Raw genomic sequence first — 18,335 nt, forward strand, 5'->3', positions numbered from 1 at the left:
GCTTCAGGACCCGCCTCCCGTCGACGCCGCGCGGTGGGGCGGGGCGTCAGGGGGGCGGGACCTGCAGCTGGCCTCTGCCGCTAGCCTCTGCCTCTGTGACTGGAGCTAATCCGCAGCCTCAGGAAAGGAAATGACACCAGGTCTCCGCTCCTGGTAGGTCCCTTGGCTAGGCTAGAGAGTGGAGAGGGTGGGCCATCGGTAAGCCTGTACTGCACCATGTTAGCCTCCACGGAACCCTCATGTCCTCAACTTCGCCCTACTGAATCTCCCAGGAATCCTAATTCCCGAGGATGCTGGGAGGCACGATGGGCTGACTTCCATTAGGAAAAAGCCCTGAATGTCACATCTGCACTTCACAGGGCCTGAGTCAAAGGCTTTGATAAATTTCTGAAAACCTGTTGCAGTGCTCTCAGGAGAGTCTGGTTTTATGTTTCCTGAAAGGCATTAGCGTTACAAGGCCCCTGAACGGGATCACAGTTGTGGCAAATTTCTAACCTCACCTCCAATCTGGCTTTCTGGCTCTTTCCGCAGAAACCAAACATGAGGTTCCTAGAAATTGGATTGAAAACCTTCTAGTTTAGAGTACTGGTCGGGCGCTCTGCCCATGTGCGCAATAAGAAAATATTGAAAAGACTACACGGGTCAGTAAACCTGAATTTGGCCAACTTCAAAAAAAAATGTAATTCAAATGCAAGGTAAGGATCTAGCTTGATGTCTGTTGAATTTGGCTTCCATGTGGCAGCTGCACATTGGACAGGGAAAGGAACCTCCCGGTGACTCAGACACCGGGAGGATAACAGGTGTGTGAAGTGTGTACCTAGGCAGTTGACTAGAATCCAGGCAGGAAACAGAAATTTTCCTATCTCACTGCTCTGCTTATCTGTACATATTCCTCTCCCCAACAGATCACCTCAGATCATAACTTTAAAATGACAAATTAAGTAACTAGGAGAGTGCCCAATCTAGCACACAAGACATGTTCCAGACCTCCAATCCCCAAATCAGAAAAGATCAAGAGGAAATTAAAAATCTTTTTTTCCCTAAGCCTCTCAGGAATATTCCTTAGCTTTACAGATAGGCTTATCTTTGGTTTCACATGTTGCCTATTTTCTGCCCATTCAATAGAGAATGACTGAATAAGTGTTAAAAGCAGTAACAGAAGTCTGCCGCTGAGTGGTGAATGAAAAAGCCCTAATTAATGCAGAGGAGAATAAAGACTTTCATTTAGGGGAACTCATTATAAGCAAGAAATGTCTTTGAAATCTACTAGATTCTCTTAATAATATATTTGATTTAGTATAAATATGTTTTGAATTAAAATACAGATAAATTAACATTGTCCCCAAAATCTCTGAAAAAATGGATACTCGAGAATGTGCCAAGTTTATCTTGAAGCTGGGAGACCTCCTATCATGCTACTAAACTCTGGACATTTGCCTGTTCTAGTAAGAAGTATGATAGTAGAAGACCCATAAAAAAATCAATAATATTGTAGAGCCTGTAAATAAAATAATTACAAAATACTGAGGGACATGGTCATTCACACATACAGTGAAAGATTGAAAAATGAAGGATGTTTCTCTGGAAAACTTCTCTGAAGAAAAGTGGTAGGATGGTATATTGGTCTGCTAGGACTGCCATAGCAAAATACCAGAGACTGGGAGGCTTAAGCAACAAATTTATTTCTTCGCAGTTCTGGAAGCTGAAATTCCAAGATTAGGATTGGTTTTTTCTGCAGCCTCTCTTCTTGTCTTACAGACAGCCATCTTCATGTCACATGTCATTCTATATGTGTCTGTGTCTAAATTTCCTCTTCTTTTAAGGGCATCAGTCATATTGGAGTATGGCCCACCCAATATCTTCATGTTAACTTAGTTACCTCTTTAAGGAACCTATCTCCAAATAGTCCTATTCTGAGTTATTGGGGGTTAGGACTTTCACATATGAATGGGGGGTGGAGGGGACACAATTCAGTCCAAAACAGGCAGCTATAAGTGAAAAAAAAAAGGGTTTTCTTGTTTGGCTTTTTATTTTGGAAGTGGGGCGAGAAGGTCAGAAGGGTGGCTGTTTTAAACATGATACAAAGTGTGAAGACAAGGGCAAGGCCATAAACTCCAAGTTCTCTAAACAGATAAAAGTGAACTGTATTAACTCAGGCTACTGAAGCAAAATACCATAGACTAGGTGGCTTAAACAACGGAAATGTATTTCTCACAGTTCTGGGGACTGAGAAGTCTAAGATCAAGTTGCTGGTTGATTTGGTTCATGGTGAGAACTTTCTTCCTGGCTTGAAAAAGGCCATCTCTTGCTGGGTCCTCACATGATCACGAGAGAGATGTCTTTCTCTCTTGTGCTTCATCTAATAAGGCCAATAATGCCATCATGAGGTCTCCACCCTCATGATCTAATTATCTCTAGGCCCCCATCTTTAAATACCATCACATTGCAAGTTAGGGCTTCAACATAAAGTTTGGGGAGGGTACAGTACAGTCCACAGCATCAACCTTTTTATACAATACTTTATATATTGAATAAGTTTTTCCACATCTTTGTTTCCCATTTCTTGACATTGAGTAGATGCCATTTATTCAAGAATAATGCCTCTGCTTTCCCCTCCAAATTTTCTCTTCTTTTTTAATCTTTCTTTCCTTTGCTTTTCACTTATGGAATATTCATTAATCTTCTTTCACAATACCTCAGGTTGGAAATCCAATGATTATCTGGTTTTGAATGAGCATGTAAGATGTGTCATATCTCATTTAATTTTATGAGGTAAGTATCATAACATTCCCTGTTTTATAAAAATTGAGAATCAGAAAGCTTAGTAAACTTGCTCAAGGTCACATAGCTAGTGATAGGTTATGATAAGTGTTCTGATTGAATTTTTCAATCCCCATTCCATGTTCTATTTGGAAAAGTTGAAGTGCTAAAACCCCCATTTCCCAGATCATTTTGCACCCAGTGTTTTGGAAGCAGATTAAGTTCTGCCAATCAGACACGTTCCTCTTTAATCTGGCAGGTAGAAGTGAAAAGAAAGGCATTTTTCCACTTCTTGTCAGACTGACCTGAGAGTTTTTGGCAACTAGACTCCAAGTTTGGGTCTAGTCACAAGTGTTATGAATATAGAGCCAATTGGGGTGGTGGCGGCAGCAGTTTCCTAAATTCTGGCTTAGAGATATATGGCTGGCTTAGAGGTATGCCCTTGGCATCAAGTGCCCGGGCTTCTGTTCCTCCGCCCCTTATAAAGACTTTTTTTAATTGAAGTTTTTATTAAGATCATTGTAGATTCAAATATATTTGTAAGAAATAATACAGTGACATCCTATGTACCCTTTAACTCAATTTCTCCCATGGTCACATCCTCAAAAGCTATAGTATAACATCACAAGCAAAATATTGAAATTGATACAATTCACTCACTGATCTTATTCAGATTTCCCCAGTTTTCATTCTTTTGTGCATGTATGTGTGTTTAGTTCTATACCATTTTATCACGTGTATAAATTTGTTCATCTCCTACCAAAGTCAAAATTCCAAATAGTTCTGACAACACAAGAATGCCTTATGTTGTCCTTTTATAACCCCATCCCTAATTCCTGGAAATCACTCGTCTGTCCACCACTTTGAAATTTTGTCACTTCAAAAAGTATTATAAATGGAATTATACAGCTTGTAATCTTTTGGGACTGGTTGTTTTTCACTGAGCTGAAGTTTCCTGGAGATCCATCCAAGTTGTGTATCTTAGTGGTTCGTTCCTTTTTATTGTTTAATACTATTCTATGGTGTGAATTTCCATTGTTTGTTTAGCCATTCACCCATTGAATGATATCTGGGGTATTTCCAGTTTTGGGCTGCTACAAATAAAGCTGCTATGAACATTCCCATGTGTAGGTTTTTATGTGAATATAGTTTTCATTTTGCCCAAGAGTACAGTCACTGGACCATATGGTAATTGCATGTTTAGTTTTCTAAAAAAAACTGCCAAACTTTTTCCTTGCAAAGAATTTATAAACAGAATTTCTTGCACTATATCCCTTTCTACTTAAAATGCCTACAGTGGTTTTTGTGTTCCACTCAAAACTTTGACACAATAGTATAAACAAGGCACAAACTCTAAACCCAGCTCTTAACCAAGATTGAAAGACCAATAAAATGGTTATTTGTGTATGTGAGTATGACTGCAGTATGATTGGCAGGGAAAACATACAGGAGAAAAGCAGAGATCATTTCCTTTTTACTTTCCCTTCACTTCAGGATTTATACCAGTTTTCCAATTCAGGAAATAATTTTTTAAGTAAAATCTTATAAAATACAACTCTCTGAGAGATGAGACAACTTAGATCCTTGTTTTTCCACTATGTTACTCTTTGGAAATAAATTGTGTGAGTTTCCTTTAGTATAATTCATAGCAGAAACAGCATAATTTTGGAAACAGAATTGGAAGGTGATGCAATAGCTCTGAAGTTTGTAACGACTTCCTGAAATGTGTCACCTCAACTTTGGACTATAGCATTCTACTAATGAAATCACACTATGGCAAGTTTTTTAGGCCATGTTTTTATAAAAGGGGAAAAGTATTCAAAGTAATTGAAGAGATGTATTTTTTATATCCTCACCCTTAACAATTTTCCATTTGAGAGCTCTCTGTCTTCAAGCAAATGAGTGTAAGAAGTATGAATTCTGGGCCACCTGTATACTTCTATCTCTAGTAGAACGTGTATGCGTAAAGTCATGTTGCCCTTATCTCTTGTTTTTTAATTTTTAATTTTTTTAGTTGGACTAATAGTTTTTGAGATAGAAGAGCTAATTCATTGGGAAAGTTTTCCACTCTGGTAATCTTAGTTTTTTTAATTCAGAAATTCTCAGGGAGCAGAGCCTTAGGATTATTGCTGTAATCTAATTAAAATCTCCACTCAAGGCATACAGCATTGTTTTTCCATTAGTGGTTTCAAACCCAGGCAGGGGAAGTATGTGAAGCTTCAAGTCTTCCTTTGCTCCTATTTTCAGCATTCTCTTCTCTGGTCTGGATTAGAGAATACATACATTTTCACTCCTCTCTTTACGACATTTTCTGAAGCCTTGCCTAATTACAAGTGAATACCCAATAACACAAAATACTAGAGATAATTATATGTCAAAATTGCCTTAAGGTTAAGATACAGGTCTCATTTTTTATTTCTAAGCACTCTAATTCCAGAGAAATGTTACTCTTTTGTACTAACATGTTTAACACTTTCAAGATGCTGTCATAAATTTTAAGTTCCTCCAGGCTGAGTCCATTTCAACTACTAATGGCTTCCAATCTTCCTCTTAGTACCTATATGCCTAGTAAAAGTCTTGGCTATGGGCCTAATCTATACAGGAAATAGAGGAACACTAGGATTATAAAGGCAAGTATCACAAATTCTATGCATTAGAGAATTTGATAGACTTCCTGGGAAAAATGGCAAAGAGAAGTTTTATACTAATGAATTTATTAAATGGCCCCTTTCTTCCCACCAAGAAAGATCTTCCTTCAACCTCTGGGAAGTATACCTTAAGGAATTTAGGATAGCAGAAGGGCTGAAGAGTATGTGGGCTCTGTCCTGGATTGTGTCCTAATCATTAATGAGAAGACTCACTTTTGATGTAATAGTAGATGGAGACTCTAAATAATCCTTAGATGCAGCTCTGAGGTAATTTGCCTCAGGTTCTCAAAGAAAACTGTAAACTCTAAAAAAGGAAGCCACTTTTCTGGGAATCTCACTGAAGTGCAGTAAGCACTGGTAGGGACAGAACTTCAGCTGCCAGTGAACAGTGAAGATAGTTGAGACAAAATCAGTGTCACTTGTCCTGGCACAATGACTGTGGCAATAGTAATCATTATAGCACACTGTGGCCTAACTCCCAACAAAAGGAGTGTTCAGCAAGTCAGAGGAAGGAGCACCAGTAATGAATGTTGATTACTCTGAACTTATCAAGATAATTTTATTCCTCTTGTTAGTGAAGGACTGATGGAGACAAGTGATGCAACCCTATCTAGTGAGATGTGATAGGTAAAATTGTTCAGCTATTGCGTCTCCTCTTTTCCCCCAAACTCCCATGGGTGATATCCTAGGTTAGTGTTGATGGTACTCTGCCTCTCCTGAAAGAGATCCAACCATATCCTACCTGATTACTCTGTAAAAAACTGCTCATGATACTGTGAGATAGTAATTTGAGCAGGGCTCTGTTGAGCAGTTCTGCTCTTTGTGACATTAACTGGGGTCACTCTGTGGTATTCAGATGATAGCTAGTTTGATCTAAAGAGTCCAAAAAGTCTTCCCTCACAGTCTTGTACCTTAGCAGGGAAGTCTGGAAGTCTGGGCTCAGCTGGGATCTAAGATGGCAAGGCCTCTCTCCATTTGTCTCTCCACATGGTACTTTCAGTATGGTAGATAGCTTACACATTGGGTCAGGACTACCAAGAATAAAAGTTCTAAAAGACCTAGGGAGAAACTTCAAGGTTGCTTATGACAGCCTTGGAAGGTAGCAGAATTCATTTCCCTCTGAAAATGTAACTGAGGATATTGGATTTTTGCTGGCTGTCAAAAGAAGCTAGCCTCAGGTTCTAGAGAACCTGTAGTTCCTTGCTTTGCGGTCTTTCTGAATATGGCTGCTCACTCCATCAAGCCAGCAAGAAGAATCTCTTATTCCAGTAATCTGAGATGAAGTCTTATATAATGTAACCTAACAAGGGAATGGCATCCCATCACCTTTACCATAGTCTGTCGATTAGAAGCAAGTCACAGATCCCATCCTCACTCAGAGAGGGAAGCCCATAAATATGTAATATCAGGAAGTGGAAATTATTGACCGTAGGGTCTGTCCAACACACCCCATTTGAGGAGGCCCCAAAATTTTGTGTCTTAAACAAAAAATTATTATTTTCACTCAGTTCTGTAAGTTTACTGGAGTTAGATGGGAAGTTGTCTCTCAAGATTGCTCTTCTGGTTGCAGTCAAATGGCATCTGGGGCTGGAATCATCTGAAGGCCTGACTGAATTAGAAGTCCAAGATGGCTTCTTTGCTCACAAAGTTCATGACTTGGTTGGGGTAACAAGCATGCTTGAGCCTGGCTGGGCATTTCTCTCTCTCCATGCAGCCTCTCTGTGTGGCTACCTTGGACTTCCTCAGAGTGTGGGGGTCTCCAAGTAGTCAGACTTACTACATGGCAGCTGGCTTCACAGGGTAAACATTCTAAGCTACAAGGCTTTGTATGATCTAAACTCACGCAGGAATCATGCAGTGTGACTTCTGTCACATTCCATTAATCAAAGTCATAAGGCCAACACAGATTCAAGGGGTGGGAACTACATGAAAGCATGACTATTCAGAGGTATGGCTCACTGGGAGAGGCATTGTGGAGATGAACTATTAAAACCTAAAATATGTTAACCTAAAAATCCAGCATAATTACTTTATATAGTTTATATATTGGCATATTACCTAGATCCATATCCAAATTTCAGATGCAATTTTGACTGAGCAATCAGTTTTATGTTGGTGCATTATCTACTGGTTATTTAATAAACCCAGGCATCAAAAATGTCTAGTTATCCTGAAACTGCATAACTATGGCAAACTATGGAAATGCATCACCCATTATCTTTGGTAGCTCAAGACCTAAGAGTTCTGGGCCAGCACAAGAGAGAGTCTTCTAAGAGCTTCTAGAAAAGGTTTTCCTCCCTGAAAAGAAATGAGCAAAAAATATATATATCGCTTTTCCACTTTTGTTGTTATGTGATGGTATGATGCCTGGAGTTGCAGCAGCTATATTGTGACTATAAGGAGAAAGTCGAAAATTGTAGAGAAACAACTCAAAACTCTAAAATAATGAGCAGCTATAGTAACCAATTCTAAATTTCTTATATCCTGGCTTCTTGTTATGGGAGTAAGTTTCTTATTTTTTAAACCACTTTAACTGAATATTCTGTTACATCTCAATGCACTTATTGACACATATCTCCAGGCCACCAAGCAGTGGAGATGAAGGGAACCTGGCAGCCACCGAATTTTAATGGTTGCTCAGAGCATATAATCATCTGGCACACTGACAGGGAATGTTGGAGCCTTTGGGGCTCAATGGGTGGGGATCCATGCATTTAACTATCCTTCTTGAATCCAGGTGGGCTGAGGAAACAAGTTTGTTTTTATAGTTCCTTAATTTATTTTTCTTTTTTACTTATCTAACCCCTAAATATTTGTTTCTTTTCTAAGCTTGGTTTCATGTTGGAAAACTAAGATTGTATTTTAGGGAATTTATTCATAATTATAAAAAAACTGCTGTTGCCTCCATCTGTTTCACCGATTATTACTAAACCCAAAATTAGAGTCAAATGACCTTTTCTGCAACAGTGTATTAGTCTTCTAGAGCTCCTATACTTTACCACAAAACTGATGGCTTAAAACAAATTTATGCTCTCAGTTCTGGAGGCTTGAAGTCTGGAATTAAGGTGTCAGTAGGGCCATGCTCTCTCTGAAGAGTTTAGAAGAGGATCTTTCCTTGACTCTTCCTAGTTTCTGGTAGTCACCAGTAATCCCTGAGTTTCCTTGGCCTGGAGATGTATCACTCCAACTTCTGCCTGTCATCACAAGTCGTTCTCCCTATGGGTGTCTATGTCCAAATTTCCTTCTTTGTATAAGGACACCAGTCACTTTGGATTTAAGGCCCACCCTGTTACAGTTTGACCTCATCTTAATTTGATGACAACTGCAAAGACCCTATTTCCAAATAAGATCACATTCACAGAACCCTGAAGTTCGAACTCGAACATTTTTAGAGGGACACAATTTAACGTATGACAAAGCGATTTCGAGAAAAATATAAATGGTAAAACACCCATTTGTAGAGATGCTTGACTTAATTCAAAACAAGTTAGAACTGATATCATCAAATTTTAAAGAATTCCAGATTGGTTATACAATTTGGAGAATGGGCTAGAAAATCAGACACTTTTATACCCTGTAAGTGGAAATGTAAACTACTATTACCTTCGTTGAAGGCAGTTTAGCAGCTTCTATTAAATCATACCCTCTATTTCAGTATCTAGTATATGGTAGCCATGCAATGATTATTTATTGACAATGCAGGATTACTTTTGGGAATGGAAAAAAAACATGGACATTGATGTCAGACAGTTAAATTTTATTTATGGCCCTGTAATTATTTACTAAGTAACTTTTAAGCAATTTACTTAACTTCCTTTTGAGCCAACTTCTTTTTAGAAAATGGAGATACTTCCTACCTTTTAAAACTGTGAGAGATAATGAAACAATATGAGCAGTGTTTCATCCAATGACTGCCAAGTTATAAGTTCTGGATAAGAAAGACTTTACTCTCTTCCACATGATGTCTTTGGCCATCCAAAAGAATTCCATTTCCTTAAAAAAGTTTACCCAGATTCTTTTTATAATCTCCTTCCTGTCATCTAATCACCTCTCTATTTAAATTCAGCCTTCCCAAATCTACCATTAGACTCTTCTCTTTTGTGCCACCAAGAGTTCATTGGTAATTTAGACAGATATTCCTCACAGAAGGATCATAGAACCATTCCCCTATTATATTTGTCAAAATAAAAAGTGTCCAAACTTTTAGAGAATTTTTTAGGAGTTCATCTGAGCCAAAACTAATGATACTTGCTAGGAAGAAAGATCTCAAATGCTTCAGAGAATAACAATTTTGCAGTTTCTTTTATGTATTTGAGATAAGGAGAGGAAGTAAGGAAGATTACTCAAAGGTGGGAGAAAGCAAGGTGGGGATTGGATTACAGGATAGGTAAGATTATGTGCTCTCTCGACAGTGGTTATGCTCATTTCAAAGGTGTGTTAATCCTAGATGCACAAAATCAATGTGTAGGGCTTTGTTTAAGGCAGTGATAAACCTTTTACTGAAGGAGTTATATACTTGGGGGCATGACTACTCACCAAATTACCCACCCAATAAAAGATGGGTAGGAGAAACAATGGTGGGTCTCCTACTGCCTGAGAAGCTGAGGAACCTTCTTGCCCAGTGTGTTTATCATACAGGAGCTGGAAGCAGATGAGACCCTTCAGAGCCTGAGTACAGAGTGAAAGAAAAAGTGAGGAACCTGTTTCTTGCTTTTAGGCATTGTAACCCCGTAACATCACCAATCACAATCAGATTCATCGTACTTCCTCCCTTGGCATGTAGTGAAGAAAGAGAGGTACAAGTCAGAAGTTTTCTTCAAATATTTCCCCAAGGAAGAAAAAGAGGGATGCTTGGACCAAAGTTCTGTCCATCCTTTGGACAGAGAAAAAAAGCGAGACAGTAAGTTTACCTTAAGAAATACTATCAGAAGAAACATGGTCTATTAGGAAGCAGCTTAAGAGAGAAAGATGTATTCCACGAAGATACAGAAAATCCGAGGTCATGACGCTGGCTGGTTATATAATCTCAGGAAAGTTCCTTGTCCTCAATTGCCTCGTAATTAAATGGGGAACAAAGTCCTTCCCTCTACCTCCACTCTTTCATCTCTATTTTCTGAGCACATGGAGACTGACACAGGCATTGCCCTCAAGGAGCTAAAGTCTTAGGGTGCTGGAGAAAATTACTGTTTTCTGTCATTTCTAAAATCTGAGATCTATAATCATTAAAAACTACAATCTACCTCCTGAGGAAGCCAGATTTCCTTTTCAGTTATAGTTAGCATGAATTTAAATCAACTAAGATATAAATTGCACCAAACATTAGTAGTTTCTTGATATCCAAAACTAAGAATGTTACTAAAATTTCCCTTTATATTATTATATATCCTCCAAGTTGATCCTGAGAAAATCCATAAAACTCATCTGCAGAGGAAAGCTCATGTATTTAAGCAACAAAATTTCAAATAAACAATATTGTTGTATGAAACATAAGCTAGTAATAAATTTGATCTAAAATATGAAAAATGAATACTTTAAAATTTTTAAAATTTTGTTTTTGATTAAATGTGTATGATATTGTGATTTTTAATAAATGAAGATTTAGTCATTCAGATGACTAAAATAAATTTCTCATATATATTTGACCTTCATCCATGATTCCTGGTTCACAGGTTCCCAAATCCTTGGAATTTGCTGAGCAGTAAGATCAATAAGAACATCTTTTGTCATAACATTTCGTCTGTTGTCCTTAGTTCCTGAAATATCTTCAGAGCCATAAAAGTACAATGGGTGTTTTGTTGTTCATAACAAACCCCTTTCCACTACAACTGGGTTAATGAGATGACTTTTGGAAAGCACCTAAGGATGGGGGCTGGTTGTCAGGAGAACCAACTATGAATAAAAGGTTGGAACTTTCATTCCCACCCTGATCTCTGAAGGGAGAAGGTCTGGAGATTGAATCAATCGCCAATGGCCAAGGGTTTAATCAATCATGCCTATGTATTAAAGCCTCCATAAAAACCCAAAGGACAAGTTCAGAGAGCTTTCAAGTTGTTGAACATGTGGAGTTTCGGGGAGAGTGGTGCACTTGGAGAGAACATGTATGCTCTGCATCCTTTCCCCATACCTTGCCATTTGCATCCCTCCCATCAGGCTGTTTCTGAGTTATATTAAGAAAGGAGGCATCTGAAAAATGTAAAGGAAAGTGCTTGCAGAAATGACGGACTTAGCGGGTTATAGATTAACCACCCCCTATAGATCTTTAAATGACCTTCTAGAAACTCTTGTCACACCTACAAGAGAAAGGATCTGTAAATAGGACTGGTGGTCCGGGAATTCTTTCTCCCTTGCAGCCCCCACTCGAAACTCCCCTTCCCATCCTGAGTCACAAGGTCTACGTAGAACCCCAGACAAAGGAATCACACACCCCTTTCATGGACACTGCAGAGGTATATAAGCTGTAAGAAATCTAAGCAGGGGGAGCTCATGCTTTTGTGCTGTTAAGTCCATGCGCTCTGCCAGCAAATAAATTCTTCCTCTAACAAAGTTGCCTGAGAGTCCAAATTCCTCCGTCAGTTGTCACTTCTTGCAACAATATCCTTATATAATAAACCTGTAATCTAATAAATAAAATGTTTTTCTAAGTTCTGTGAGCTGCGCAAGCAAATTGATCAAACTGAAGGTGGAGGTTGCTGGAACCATCAATCTATAGCAGGTTGGTCAGAGGCACAGGTAACAACCTGAACTAGTGTTTGGCATCTGAAGTGGAGGGCAATCCTGTGGGACTGAGCACTTAACCTATGAAATCTGAAGCCATCTCTGGGTATGTAGTATCAGAATTAAGTTGAATTTTGGGTCAACCAACTGGTTCTGGAACACCCCCACACACTCATTGGAATTTTGTTCTGAACCTTTTAATGTGTCATCTAAGAATGGTGTTTGCAATTTGTAAAAAGCTGTAGCCTGTCTTTTTGAATTACTGAAAACAAGTTACATAAAAGGCTAATTCATGGAGTATAAAGGGCAATGAGAATAAGTAAAAGGAAAAAGTTATAAAGCATTTACTCACTCTGCTATGGTGAGACTTCCATTTACATACCCAAAGTTTATATGAACTTCTTTGGAATGCAGCATAAATCCTTGATAGTATTTAGAAAAAAGAAGACGAAAAACATGAAATAGCCAAATGGAAAGAGACAATTTAAAAGGAATGGAAACTCTTGTTAAAAAATTTCACACCTCCCTGTCTGTCTCTGTCTCTGGATTCGAAGCTCTAAGGCATGTAAACACTAAAAATTAGAGTTTCCTGCAAAAGCCTTCATGGATTATACTAAATCGAAACAGAGTCCTTAATGATTTAAGAAACTGTTGAGAAAGAAGAGCACCTCTTAAGCTACCAGCTCCTCAAAAGCAGGGCTGTGCATTTTACTTCTTTGAACATGCCTCAAACACATTTGAAAGATGTTCAATAAATGCTTACTAAATTGAATCTTGATGAGAAAGACGGTGCTGTTCTAACAGTTTTATTTTATGGGAGTAGCTTAAATATAATCCATTCAGATTATGATATTTAAAGTTAAGAATGTCCTCCTTCCTTATTCCTCACTCTTTCTGTGGCAGCCTTTTCAACTTTTTGTATTCAGTGTTCTTTCCTAAAAATTCAGTTACCAGAATTGCCATTAAAAAAATTAAAAACAAAACATTTTTTGTTAAACGTTTAAAAAAGTCATGTTGTCAAGAGAAAAGGCACCTTTGGTTAGTATTCTCTTCAAGTTTGATAAAAGACTTTGACAAAAATTCTGAGCAGTTTTCTTCTTGCTGAAGTTTAAGAAAGACAAAAGGGACTTAAATTTAAAACTTTGAACAGTTTATTTAGTCAACCTTCACTCAGAAAATATGTGTAAGTGTGTACTGCATACTGGGTACTGTAATTTACTAACTGCTAATGCTGAGTTAGTTGCAAGAGTGAGCTTCTAAAGTAAGTAATATAATATGGATCATTACAGATCTTTGATGAGAAGTAAGACTATCCTAGAAGATTAACAGAAAAATAGGAAATGGAACTAGGTAAAACTCAAGAGCTCTCTATCTCTCTAATTCTTACTCTACACTTATCATAAATCAAGATGAGAAAATCTCAGGCATTCTGACTTAGGAAGTGTTAAAAAGATCATAAAGTTTGATTGAGTGAAACAAAGCTATGGCACCATTCTATTACCTGACCTACTGGTAATGAAATTAAGTGAAATGAAACTAAGCATTAGTGAAAAATAACATACTTTAGTTTAGTGAGTCAACAATTAGCTATAACTCCACAATCTTAATGAACCTAATGGTGAAACTTTTCTGCCACTTGAAAACCCATGATGTACAAAACTAGATCAATTGTGTTCCATTCTAGAGCAACTATGAATGTCTGGTTGAGAGACATTACTAGACTCAATATCTTCTTTAAGGACCCCTAGATGTTTAGATTCTTTCAGAGACCCTATATAGATCATCAGGATAGACCTGGCAGACCATTCTCAGGAACGAATATAGGAATTATACTAGGTAGGTGTAAATGACTCTTTATCCTTTTTGCCACGCTGAATTTAATCTGAAATGACCAAAAAAAACTAAGAAAAATTACATCCAAAGATAAAATAAAGGATTAAACGTAACAAAGAAAGTTGGAAATGAGACTGGAGAGGAGAGTTGAAAATAGATAGTGATGAGTCTTATTAGCCATAATAAGGAACCAGATTGTATTACTGACATTTTGGGAGAAACAATTCATCATGGATTGTGCTTTCTCAAGCACTGCAAGGCATTTAGCTACCTGGCCTCCTAATCCTCAGATGTGACACGCCCCCTACCCTGTTTTGGTTAGTGTTCTCCCTTAAGCAGATACTGAGACAGTATTTGAATGTAAATAGATTATTTGGAAGGTGGAGGAAACATCAATAAGGGAGTGAGAAAGTGATACAAAGAATGGAAGGCAACCAATAAAGGGTATGTTATCAAGGTAGCTACTGCTGTGGGTGACTAAGCCTAATCATGTAGGAAAACTTGGAAATAATATAGAATAGCACCCCATAGTTATTTGACCAGGACAAGGGAGCAGAGATATTTATACTCCAATTTCTGTCAGTCTTTTCTGAAGGCTGCTGATATGTTTGGGAATGTGGACTATAAATCTTACAAAACATGGGAAGGACTTATATAATGAAAACTATAAGACCCTATTAAAAGAAATCGAAGAAGATACAAAGAAATGGGAAGATATTCAATTGGAAGAACGAAAATAGTTAAAATGACTTTATCATCTATAGCATTATACAAATTTAATGCAATCCCCATCATAATCTCATCGGCATTTTCAAAAGAAATAGAACAAAAAATCATCATATTCATATGGAGGCACAAAAGATCCCGAAATGCAAAAGTCATCCTGAGAAATAAGAATGAGGCTGGAGGCATCACTTTGCCTGACTTCAAATTATACTACAAAGCGACAATAATCAAAACAGCATGGTATTGGCAGAAAAACAGACACACGGACCAGTGAAAGAGAATCGAGAGTCCAGAAATAAACCTATGTTTATATGGGAAAATAATTTTTGACAAAAGAGCCAAAAACATACAGTGGAGAAAGGAAAGCCTCTTCAATGAATGGTGCTGCGAAAACTGAAAAGCCACCTGCAAAAGAATGAATCTAGACTGTTGTTTATTGCCACATAACAAAATTACCTCAAAATGGATTAAGGATCTGAATATAAGACTTGAAACAATAAAATGCATAGATAAAAACATAAGAACTAATCTCAAGGACCTTGGACTTAAAGAGGATTTTATGAATTTGACCTCAAAGGCAAGGGAAGTAAAAGCAAAAATAAATGAATGGGACTACATCAAACTGAAAAGCTTCTGTAAATCAAAGAAACCATCGACAAGGTCAAGAGATAATTATCCGAATGGGAAAATATATTTGCAAGTAAGGCTTCTGATAAGGGTCTAATATTTAAAATATACAAAGAACTCATAACTCGATAACAACAAAAATATAAAGAATCCAATTAAAAAATGGGCACAGTACCTGAACAGACAGATATACGAATGGCCAACAAACATATGAAAGGATGCTCAACTTTGCTAGCTATTAGGGAAACGCAAATCAAAACCACAATGAATACCATCTCACACCTATTAGAATAGCTGTTATCAACAAGTAATAACAAGTGTTGGAGAGGGTGTGGAGAAAAAGGAATCCTCATACACTGCTGGTGGGACCACAAATTGGTATAGCCACGATGGAAAACAGTATGGAGGTTCCTCAGAAAACTAAGAATGGATCTACCATATGATCCAGCTATCCCTCTACTGGGTATTTACCCCAAAGACTTGAAGGCATATATCCGAAAAAATATTTGCACACCAATGTTCATAGTAGCATTATTCATAGTGGCCAGTACATGGAAGCAATCGAAGTGTCCTATGACAGATGATTGGTTAAAGAAGCTGTGATACTCATATACAACGGAATATTACTCAGCCATAAGAAGAAATTAAATACTGCCATTTGTGACAACGTGGATGGAACTTGTGATAATCATGCTAAGTGAAATAAGCCTTTCAGAAAAAGTTGAAACCCACATGACATCCCTTATATGTGGGATATAAACCTAAAAGCAACAAACGAACAGTATAAATAAGCAGACTCATGGACTAGTGGTTACCAGAGGTTATGGGTGAGGGTGGAGTAAATGGGATAAAAGGGGTCAAATGTGTGGTGACAGAAAGAAATCTAACTATAGGCGGTGAGCACACAATGTATGTATATATATGCATTACTGTTGAATTGAACCCCTGAATGTTATTGCATCTTGTTAACCAATGTCACTACAATAAAAAATAAATAAATAAATAAATATATAAATAAACAGATACTGATTAAAATATATAAAAATATACTAAGATAATTTGCTTATATTATTTTTAATGTCTAGATAATTCTCACAAATAAAAAATATTATTCTAATTATTATTTTTAATTTCAAACCCTTGGTTTCAGAATGTCTGCTCTGCTTCATATGTCAACTTCAGTGCGTCCCAAATCTGGCAATTATTTTCCAATAATCTGGCAATGTTCCTTCCCAACATTGAGAACATTTTGGTTCCTAACTGGATCTTGCCTTCACCTGTTGTTCCCCTTTGGCATTTCCTGTGTTGTCAGATGTCTTTGCCTCTGTTGCTCTCAGTTCTGTTGGAGCTCAGGCTGGTGATCCAGTGAAACCTTGCCCTGCCACTTCCTTTCTTCCTGTAAACGCAAAAAATAGAATTTGACTCCAAAAGGATGACTTAAGTTTAGAATAAACAGAACTACACCTGGCTACTAAGAAGAGCTGGAATGTGTCTAATTTTAATGTTGATGTCAAAGAAATTATACTATTGTCATAAGATCTCGTATGGGGGCTGTCCTAGCAGTAGAATCATATACTAGATGGACCACAAATCTTAAGTGGTATGAGTGTTTTGTTTTCCTGTTGCCTCTGTTTTTCTGTTTTTTTTTTTTTTTCTGTTGTTTTCTTCAAAGATTGTCTACCTGTCTCTCAGCAGGAGTGGTATAACACATGCAACCGAATGTTACAAGAACACTTTCAGCTAATAGCCTAAGACACTGGACACTAAATGTCAGAGTGAATTTTGAAGCAGACAGCTGTGTAAGACATACAGAAGGGAAGGTAGAGAAAGCCATTTAGACAATTTCTCAATCTCTCACCTATATCAAGGGCACAAAGGGATTAAGAGTGGAGACTGACTTTATAGCCATACTACCCTGAACGTGCCTGATCTCATCTGATCTCCTAAGCTAAGCAGTGTCGGGCCTGGTTAGTACTTGGATGGGAGACCACTTAGGAATACCAGGTGCTGTAGGCATTAAAAAAAAAAAAAAAAAAGAATGGAGACTGAAAGAGAATTTGAGGGTTATTTTTGGAGAGAATTGCTAATGTTGTGTGAGTCTCATCCTTTTTCCAAGTGTAAATCTTACTTCCCAAATGGCAAGATTGTCTAAACTCTTCTGAAACCCAGAAAGGGATTTCACTGGGACCAGAGATGTATGCTCTTTTGCTGTATGGGAGACAGAGAGGACTGATCTCTGCCTCTTGTCTGGACAATGTGAGATATGGGAGCTGAGCTGGTAAGCTGCTCCTTTGGGAAAGTAAGTCAAGGAGATTTCTGGTGCATTAGAATGGGCCTGCACTCCCAGACTTGGTCAGGGCAGAGATGCATGTATGGATCTTATAGACCAGGTATGGGTCTTGTACAATAGCAAACCAGGGAACATAATGTAGGTCACCCAAAAACTGCCTAGAGGGATAAGAGGCACTCAGCAAAAAGAGTCTGGAAGTGAACCATCAGTTTCTCAGAGACTGAGGCAAGATCTTAATTTTGAGCAGAAGGAAAGTATATCACCCACAACAAGGGAACAGTAGATAAGAAAATCCCAGTTTAAAACATCTGCTAGATCCAGAGAGCAATGCAACTCTGACAGTAGCATGCAAGACAAAATTTTCCTGCCTCTCCTTTCCTCTCTCCTCATTTCAAAGAGGGGTCAGAAACCATAGTCAGCAAGATAGGGGAAGAAGGGTAGAAACCAAATGCAAAGAGGGAGAAGAAACTATCCCTTGCCTTCCTAATGGTGGACTTCCAACCTGCAACAGTCCTGACCTGAGGCATGAGCATCAGGCACCAAATACAAAAAAATTTTAAAGCTGTGGCATTAATCCAGGACAGGAAAATTGCAAGGGCTGTGTGAAAATATATATTATCATGTACTGGTAAAATTTAAGGATTCAAAGCAAAGCTTCAATCTTTAAAAAGTAGGTAAAATGAAGTTCACCAAAGACACTTAATGGTGTTATAATTTGAGTCCTTGAATGGAATTGT

General features: G+C 37.9%; 1 long non-coding RNA gene and 1 pseudogene across 1 annotated transcript; both read left to right on the plus strand.

Moving 5' to 3' along the window:
* Positions 1-6: 6 nt before the first annotated feature.
* LOC111732948 lies at positions 7-10,673 on the plus strand. The gene is made up of 3 exons (XR_002777768.1): positions 7-153; positions 532-695; positions 10,047-10,673. It is a non-coding gene; the product is annotated as an uncharacterized LOC111732948 (long non-coding RNA).
* Positions 10,674-17,205: 6,532 nt separating this feature from the next.
* LOC111732953 lies at positions 17,206-17,324 on the plus strand (annotated as a pseudogene).
* Positions 17,325-18,335: the final 1,011 nt, after the last annotated feature.

This window comes from Pteropus vampyrus, unplaced genomic scaffold (assembly GCF_000151845.1).
Source record: "Pteropus vampyrus isolate Shadow unplaced genomic scaffold, Pvam_2.0 Scaffold509, whole genome shotgun sequence".
In the NCBI taxonomy this organism is placed as follows: domain Eukaryota; kingdom Metazoa; phylum Chordata; class Mammalia; order Chiroptera; family Pteropodidae; genus Pteropus; species Pteropus vampyrus.